Source organism: Pholis gunnellus (assembly GCF_910591455.1).
Source record: "Pholis gunnellus genome assembly, chromosome: 12".
NCBI lineage: Eukaryota > Metazoa > Chordata > Actinopteri > Perciformes > Pholidae > Pholis > Pholis gunnellus.
In genome coordinates, this window is record NC_136539.1 from 23,116,154 (window position 1) to 23,126,355 (window position 10,202).

The window sequence follows — 10,202 nt, forward strand, 5'->3', positions numbered from 1 at the left end:
TCAAAACAAAGCCCGCGAGAGCAACACAAAAAAACGGCTACGAACCAGTTGTAGCATTGTGGGTAATGTAGTTTAACATATTTTTTCTTTAAAAACGTCTATACGGTATTTGTTTTGTACGTTTTTTGTTTCATATAAACTACCATAATAGTTAAACTATGTATCAAACACACGCATTTGGAAATATAAAAAATTACACTCGTGGCAAATTACTTTTTGGGAAAAGCTAGCTTCGAATTACATCCGGTTTAACGGCGCTGCGCAGACATATTTCACAATAAAGGTCATGGATGGAACCGTTGAGTTTACATTATAAATGCATCAAGTCTAAAATGTAAAGCATCTCAAAATGTTGATCTAGAAAGTTGAAATGTTAATATATTGATTCATAGAGAGTACTTTGTATCATTTCTAACTTTCCATCCAAATTAATCTAGTATTATGGTATATTCAGCTGAAATAAACTTCATGCCAGACTTCACGTAAAAATGTCCTATTTAAACCTCTCTGAATGAGCAAGAAGGATACACAATCGTACGGATTAATATAAGATGTCGAATAAATTAATAGTGTTATAGCAAATTCGGCTGAAATCTAATTCAGCAGGCAGGTGTGTACAGTCATAATTAGTAGTTGATTGTCAGCGTTTCCAAACAGCAAGGATGTCTAAAATATGCACATTTTTCAATGGAGTTTGGTATTGGTTTCATCTAAAGGGTCTTGACAAGTTTAACTTACAGCACAGTATTTGAAGCACTGCCCAATAAAGTCAGTACAGTTAGAGTGTACTGTGTGTTGCAAGGCTTCTTCCAGCAGGGGGTGCTACAGCACACAGAGACATGATGATGATGATGATGATGATGATGATGATATCTATAACTTATTCAATGACTGTTTGAGTTATGGAGAGAGAGAGTTATGAAGAGGCAGGACCATATAAGTGTATACTTCTTCTAACTCCTTTTATAAAATAACATATTTATTTATGTTGTTTATGAGTATTTGTTTCTTGACAATTTGTTGTATTTACTGTTCATTTTATTTCTGGTTTTTGTTTTGTTTGACTTATTTGTGCAAAATAAAAAGTAAAATTAGGCTAAAAGGTAAATCACAGAGCTACAGTGCAGCGCAAGATATGAATAAAAAGTCTCAAATTTAACTTAATAAAATTCATATTTTCAGTGTCAAACAGAGAAGTCTTAGAGAACTGAGAGTTGGAGCAGAGCTGCAGTTTGTTTCAGATTTGTGGATCATAAGAACTGAATGCTGCTTCTACAGGTTTAGTTTGGACTTTGGGGTCAGAAAGTAGACCTGAACCAGATCCTCAAAGTGATCCATCGTTTACATTAATATTCCAAAACTGCTGAAATAATAGTTTCATCACCTTTCTGTGTTCGATGTAAAGTGAGTGAGGACACTCACCTCTGTTGTCTGGTTGATTATCAGGACACTTTCACTGCTTTTCTTTAATTCATGACAGAACGATGGAGGTAAATTATGATTCAGATGCTCTGTGGCAGCTTCTAAACGTAAAGAAAACTGGTGGAAGTTTGGAATGGTCGCAGCCAAAGGACTTCTCTTGAAGAGCTGGAAAGAAAGGAGCTGGACTGTAGAGCATTGGTTCTGATAGAACTGGTTCTGGATCAGGACTCCAACAAGACTTTCTTGTATTTTACCTCTGAAAAGTGAAAGGCAGGTGTGTAAGTTTGACTCTACTGAATATCTTTGGCTTTTGGACTCTTGGTCGGACAAGCCGAGACATTTGAAGATGTGTCCTTGGACTCAATCTCAACAATGTGTGCTGCACTAAACACCACTCGTGTTTCATAGACTCAATGATTGATTACTTTAAACATAACTATTCATATTATTATATACATATACAGCTGTAATGTCTCCTCTGAAAGACTCTCTGCTGATGTTGAAACATGTACAGGAAATAATAAGAAGACGCTGACAACGTTAATCTGATCGGAACATCTCAGCCTGGCCTGGTGGTCATGGAAACAATCATATGATCTGCAATCAGTCCGCAGCTTGTTGTGAAATTAATGATGATCAGTTTAACAGAAACACAGAAAAAAGGTTTGCTAACGTTCACAGAGTGTAGATATCATCTTAAATTAACCTTTAAAAAAACAAAAGCAAAGGAAGCGAGAAAGAGACTCCAAACAACCATAAAAAGTTAAAAAACAAACCCAAAGAGACATAAACTGACTATAAAGAGACTCAAAACTACAACAAATTGTAACAAATGACTACAAAGAGACATAATGCAACTACAGAGAGACTCCAAACAACCACACAAGCTTTAAAACTACAAAGAGACTCAAAATGACGGCAAAGAGAATCTAACTTTTTCCTATATTTATATTTCTCTAGCTCTATAGATCTATCGTTCTATGGTTCTATACTACTTCCATGAGCCCACATGCTGTACAGGACAATAACTAAACAGATTTGAGTCAGACCAAAGTGAGAACAAGACACCAGAGTGAAGAAGTGTCTGATCCACTGGTCACACTGGAAACATGGTGGACAGAAGAAGCTGATCATGTGACAGAGACTCTTCTCTGTAAAACTAAAGACAGATAAACCATCAGTAAAGCTCCACCTCTTCCTGTACTCAGATATACAACGAGGACAGCACACAGACACTCAGACGGGCAGAGAGACGAACAGAGAGACGAGCAGAGAGACGGGCAGAGAGACGGACAGAGAGACAGACAGAGACGGTCTACCTGGACGTCATGGATCACCTGTTGATGCTGCTGCTGTTATTGTGGAGCTCAGGTAGGACTCTGATTTAGAGAAGAAGTGTTTTATTACAATATTACTGTTGTATCTTTAAATCAGAGATCACACACACACACATACACACACAAATACACACACACACAATCAAACACACACACAGAGACAAACACGCACGCACAAACACACACGCCTATGCACGCACGCACACACTCAAACACACATACTCACACGCAAACACACACACACACACACACACACACCTACGCACACATACACACACTCAAACACACATGCTCATACACAAACTCACATGTCTGCAAGAGATCCTCAAACACTCAATGGCCAAATCCCAATGTCCCCCTCACGGACTCACGGACTTTGAGGCGCGCTCCCACGAAGTCCGTGAGGGTTTAGGGCTGTCTCTCTGTCAAATCATCGAGTGTTTGAGGATCTCTCGCAGACATTTTGAGCCCTTTATGAACCCTTTCCGCAAGTCAGCATAGTATGCTGACTTGCCTAAGGGAATTACCCACAAATCATAGCGATGTGATGTTAAACACGGGGTAACCTGTCCCGTTCATATTTACACCATCTCACAGTCTCTCACACTCACCCACTCACCAGGTGACTCAGTAAGTCCTTGAGGGTTCAGGGTTTGAGGCTTTAGGGGGGACGTTGGGATTTGGCCATTCACTCACTCTCTCTCACACACACACACACTAACACACATACACACACACACCTACAGTTACACACGCACACAAGCTCGTGCACACACCCACTCAAACACACCCACTCACACGCAAGCACACACCCACACACACACCTATGCACACACACACACACTAAACATGAAGACAGTGGAGTGAGGTCGTATTTTCAAGTCCTTCAAGGTCGTTGTGTTGAAATAAAAAAAAGTTACAAAAATAATGAATTAAAGTGATTAATTATTGACTGCATGAACTCTACCAGCCGCCATGTTAAAAAAAAAACACCACAAAAGTTTCCTCTTAGTTTATAAAACGTGACGATGTTTCCTGAACTTTGTAAAATTGTTAACATTCAAGTTAAAATCTCCAAAATGTTAATCAAATCATAAGTTATTGATTATATTTGTAATATTTCTGTGATCAATGTATACTCAGTAATGATCTCTGTGTGCAGTGTGTTATACTGTTGGTGGTGGAGTCCTCCATAGATTCAGACTCATGACTAATAGACAGGAAACGCTGCAGCATGTGATCAGTGAGGCTGTTTGTAGTCTGATATCAGCCTCACTGGTTCCTGTTCACTCTCCTACAGACGGATCAGAGCAGCATTAAGTTACTGCTAATGCTGACTCAGCATTTACTGCTGCTTCACATTAAAACACCTCAACAAGAGAATCACAATGGGGGCTTTTATTGTGAAGAACTCACAGGAAACACAATGTGTTCATCACTGAGGTCAAAAACAAGAGAGAGCATCATGACTCGCTGCCTCTGATTGGCTGAACCCTTTTAAAGCCTTTCTGTGCTGCCTGATAATAATCAATATAACATGTTGTTATCATCAGTAGTAGTTAGCAGCATCGTGTTCCAGCCACTGGTGGGGAAACAAATATGACCCTTTAATCTACTCGTCTGTGATTGGCTGAAAAGGAAGGAGACGTATAAAAAACAGTCTTGTTTTTAAATGCAGGTTTAACTGAATATAAATGTAACAACATCACAATACGTTTTTGACGAAAATATTATTATATGTTATATATATTATTTTTATTATATTTACTTAAAACAACAAATATGTGTCTATTCCTCCAGAACTCCAGGCTGAAGGAAATCACACATCAACAGGTAAACAGAGAAAGAAAAGAGAAATAAAGAACCAGTGAAGAAGAATCAGCATTCAAGTTTTAGTTTATATTTTATTAATTTAATTTGTTTCTTTTCTTCCGACTCTCTTGTTTCTGTTCAGAAGCTGTCAGGTTGGCGGGAGGAGTCAGTCGCTGTGCAGGAACACTGGAGATGAAACATGAAGGAGACTGGAGACCACTACATGACTATGGCTGGAACATTGAGGGAGCAGCTGTCTGTAGCTTGCTGGACTGTGGCTCTGTTGTTTCTGCCAGACGGAGAGAGGAGTCCTCAAAGAGATCTGTGTGGAGGATCAACTCTAACTGTGTTCACTCTGGATCTGCTCTGAAGGATTGTGTATCATCAGGTTACTCCAACCTCTTACTGGATCTCACCTGCTCAGGTAAGCCCATCAGTGACATCACCTCTGACAGTAATGTATCCAGGTGGACACACACACACACACACACATCAGCTAGAATGGCAGCAGACTTGTCTGATGAGCTGCTGCCTCAGTAGATCAGGTGCTGAATGCACCAAGATATCTTTATATGTGAAACCTCCATGTCTGCTGCTTCAGGAGTCCTCTGGGCCGACCACCACCCAGCCTGAAAGGACTCCTCCTTCAGCTCCACAGCTTTCTTATTCACTGGTTCACACCAGCAGCTTCTTTGGTTTCCACCATAATAGGAACCAATGACCTGCTGGACACAACTTAGAGCAGCTCAGCTCAGCCGGAGACTCGTCAGTATCTCCACACCGTCCTTCAGCCTGGACACTCCTTAAGGAGAGAGTCCAGCTCCATCTCTCTACATGTTAGGGATCATTTTATAAACACATTTATATTCTGGGTCACAGATCTTCAAAGAAAAATAAGACAGAATGTTATTTAGTGTCTGATGTCTTTTCTCTCTCTTTCATCTTCTATCATCTCTCCAGACTCTGTCAGGCTGGTGGATGGGACTAGTGTGTGCTCAGGCAGACTGGAGGTGAAGTCTAACCAGACTAACCAGTGGTGGTCCTCAGTGTGTGAAGATGACTTTGACCAGCAGGATGCAGAGGTGGTCTGTAGGGAGCTTGGCTGTGGGGCTCCTTCAGTCCTCCAGGGGGCGCTCTATGGAGAAGCGGAGGCTCCAATGTGGACCAAAGAGTTCCAGTGTGGAGGCCATGAGTCTGCTCTCCTGGACTGTAGAAGCTCAGGCTCAGATAGAAACACCTGCTCACCTGGCAAAGCTGTTGGACTCACCTGCTCAGGTAGAAGAGGAGCTGCAGCTTTGATCTGGTTCATTTCTGTTCTACTGAAACTCACTTTGTTCTTTACTGACGACTCTCTTGTTTCTGTTCAGAACCCGTCAGGTTGGTGGGAGGAGCCAGTCGCTGTGCAGGAACACTGGAGGGGAACACTGGAGGTGAAGACCGGAGAAGAGTATTTAACTCTGAATGGAGCCTGAAGGAAGCAGCTGATGTCTGTAGAGATCTGGACTGTGGCTCTGCTGTTTCTACAGGACAGAGATATAGAGCAGAGCCCTTAAATAGATCTCTTTGGTGGATCGACACTTACTGTCTATACTCTGGATCTGCTCTGAGAGATTGTTTAACTACACTTTCCTCTTCCTCCATCGTGGATCTCACCTGCTCAGGTAAGCCCATCAGTGACATCATCTATGTGCCAGTCTAATATGCTTCGGTCCAGTCCCTCCCTCACTAAAATAAAACACTCTATCTATCACAGGTGGCTCTATCCCTTCATGAGCCTCACCTGTCTCTTCCTTATTAGGTGTACCGTTAGATTCTCATTGTCTGCTTTCAAACGTGACTTGTTTGCATGTTTAACTCTACTGGCTCAGCACCTGGTGCTGCTGAAGTGGAGACATGTTTCTTCATCAAGTTCAAGGCACATCTTCTGAGGTGTGGATACTTGTGTTCCATCAGTACGTCCCATAACTCTTCATTCATGCAGGTGTTTCCCTTGATTTGATCTCAGTGTGAATGTGCAGTGAGAGAATCTCTTTCTCAGCAGCAAAGCTGTCCAGGTGGAACACTGATACTATTTAGCTCTCAGTAGCTCTTCTGATGTTCTCATGTTGCTCCTCATAGAAGTCAAGCTGCACAATGTCTTTGTCCTGATGTTTCACTTCTGTCTGCATGTGAGGAAAGTTCACATAGTTAAAGTCTACCTGACAGCAGTTGTGTCTAACCTCTTGAACCCTAGGCCTATTTTTAGCCCTGTGCTCGTTAATGTCCTACCCTTACTCAAAGGGGCTTATCTCGCTAACTACAAGGTCTATTTGAATAATTTAAATGGCAAAATAACACAAATAAATGTGAGCTTTGTTAATATGTGTACATATCATTGTATATGTTACTGGTAAATGCTGGACATGATCTCGTCCCCTTTTGATATTTGTGTTTTGAGCTAACTTAGCTAGCTGGTTGATCACATGGACAGTTGTAAACTTCTCCAGCTTGTCACTGACAATGAGCAGTGACCACTACTCCCAACATGCCGAGCAACAACAGGACAGAGCCAAAGACCGTTTATGAGAAGTGGACGTAGTCACTGTGACGCCATTGATTGGTTTCTGGACTGTCATTTAGAAACCTCACTCAATGCACTGTATGTAATGAACCAGTATTTTGCTATAGTATGTTTTGCATTATTATAAATAATTGCTTATTATTATTTACTTATTGCATTTTTGTATTGCACATGTGAATTGTTGTTTCATAACATCTTCTTATTTAGTGTCTGGTGTCTTTTGTCTCTCTTTCATCTTCTATCATCTCTCCAGACTCTGTCAGGCTGGTGAATGGGACGAGTCTGTGCTCAGGCAGACTAGAGGTGAAGTCTAACCAGACTAACCAGTCCAACCAGACTAACCAGTCTAACCAGACTAACCAGTGGTGGTCCTCAGTGTGTGAAGATGACTTTGACCAGCAGGATGCAGAGGTGGTCTGTAGGGAGCTTGGCTGTGGGGCTCCTTCAGTCCTCCAGGGGGCGCTCTATGGAGAAGTGGAGGCTCCAATGTGGACCAAAGAGTTCCAGTGTGGAGGCCATGAGTCTGCTCTCCTGGACTGTAGAAGCTCAGGCTCAGATAGAAACACCTGCTCACCTGGCAAAGCTGTTGGACTCACCTGCTCAGGTAGAAGAGGAGCTGCAGCTTTGATCTGGTTCATTTCTGTTCTACTGAAACTCACTTTGTTCTTTACTGACGACTCTCTTGTTTCTGTTCAGAACCCGTCAGGTTGGTGGGAGGAGCCAGTCGCTGTGCAGGAACACTGGAGGTGAAACAGGGAGACTGGAGACCAGTATCTGGCTTAGACTGGAGCCTGAAGGAAGCAGATGATGTCTGTAGAGATCTGGACTGTGGCTCTGCTGTTTATGTAGGGAAGTCCAGAAACACATCTCTGCGGAGGATCTACTCTGACTGTGTTTTGTCTCAATCTGCTCTGAAGGAGTGTAAAACATTCGATTACTCCTACTTCTTCCTGAATCTCACCTGCTCAGGTAAGCCCATCAGTGACATCATCTATGACATCATCTCTGACAGCAATGTTTCCAGTATGTTCCTTCCTCTGTCACAGTGACAGTCAGTGGGTTTCCACTGGACTGAGCTGTAAAGTTAACCAGGACAACGACATCCTGAAGTGTAGAGAGGTGGGCTTGTTTCTGGAAGCTTCAAACCTCCATAGACTGCTGAGCTCCACCTGAGAGGACACACCTGTCTGTCTGTCTGTCTGTCTGTCTGTCTGTCTGTCTGTCAGACATCACGTCCTTATTCAGGGTCCATCTCGTTCAACGGAGGGTAAACCTGAACTGTCATCATCTCTCTGTGTTTACAGACCTGCTGCTTCAGCCAATCATCTCTGTGTCCTCCTCAATGTACGGGGTCTCCGAGGCCCAGCAGCAGGGGGCTCCGGTGCTCAGGCGCTCCACCTTCACCATCTGCTGCTCCATCCAGCCACAGTACCCAGGAGGCTCCTTCCAGCTCACCTTCACCTCCTCCAACTCAGCACACAACTACACCCAGCCAGCTGTCAATCACTCTGCCCACTTCCTGTTTCCTGCTGCAGAGCCCGCCCACCAAGGCAGCTACAGCTGTGTTTATCAGCTCTATGTTTTTAATCATAACTTCTCCTCTGAGAGCCGTCTGCTCTCCATCACTGTCTTAGGTAAGCTGACTGTTTACATGCAGGTTTGAAGATGATCAGCTGACCACAGAGTCCATGTTGTTGTTTCTGGAATGACTCTGTGACTCCTGTCATAGTGCTACACATGTCATATAGTAACCAAACCTAAACACAGTCTATCAAAGGCAACAACTAACAATCTACTGTAGCACAGAGCAGGTTTGGTTACCAGGATAACTCTGGTTCTCTGAGAACTGAAGCACCTTCTGACGTGACCAATCACAAAGCTCCACTGCCACCACATCAGTCATAACACCTCTTAGCCCCCAACTCGCCATTTTCAAGTGTAGTTCCTCCACCAATCAGAAGCAAGAAGGGCGGTGTGCTCCGATCCCTCACTCAGAGAACCAGGGTTACCCTGGAGACCAAACGCTGAGACAGTCGTTAACGTGTTAATGTGTGTCAGTGATTGTAGATTTCAGGGTCAGTGGGAGCTGTTGGACTCATGATGTCGTGTGGTGATGACTGTCCATGTGTTTGTTCAGATCCGAGACCTCTGATCATCAAAGCGGTCGTCCTGCCGCTGGCTCTGCTGTTGGTGAACGTTGCCCTTTATTTCTACTGTAAGGTACGGACACACGTCTGTTGTTTAGACCAGCCACTGAAATGAAGCTCTCGCTCTGTGTTTAGTGAACTGAAGACAGGACTGTGCTGTCATGTCTCTCCAGGCCAGCAGGGGGCGGATGCCGTGCAGACAGGAGAACACTGAGCTGGTTCAGTATAACCTGGGTGTTCCTGCAGCTGAAGAAGAAGAAGAAGAAGAAGAAGGAGCTCAGGGAGCAGAGTAGCTCCTCCAAGGAGCTCATCTCACATCCAGATGATTTCTACCACACAACCACCATCAGCTCCCTTTGATACGCACGTTCCCTTAAACCAGAAGGCTGAATATGATCTCACATTATTATGGGCTGTCTGTCTGACTCTCAACAATGTGTTGGTCTCTCCACACGTTCTGACTTCCTGTCTGTGGCTCTCAGCTCCAAGCCCATTGGTTCCTGCTGAAGACGTGAATGTTTAAGAACACCTCACAGATATAAAGTTTCATTTAAAAGTAGACTTGAGAGCAGGTTTACCAGAGTCCAAGCAGAAACCAAAGACTATGAGGAACAATGTTAATGTGAGATATTAGAATAAACATGAAACATTGACTTCTATCTGCTACATTCTGCAGAACGAGACTCAATGTTCACAATCTGCTGTTTGTCCTTTAAAACATAGAATGAGCTTCATGACTTCACTTTAGCTCCTTGTGGTTCACATGACTCTTTTATTGTAGTGAGCAACATTTATCTAAAAGATAATCATAATAATACAAATAAGAACAATAGTGCACCCCGCTGTGATCAGCCCCTAAAACATCTTTTATTTGTGATTTAGACATTTTACTATTTTGCTCATAGTTGTACTTTATGATTTTAC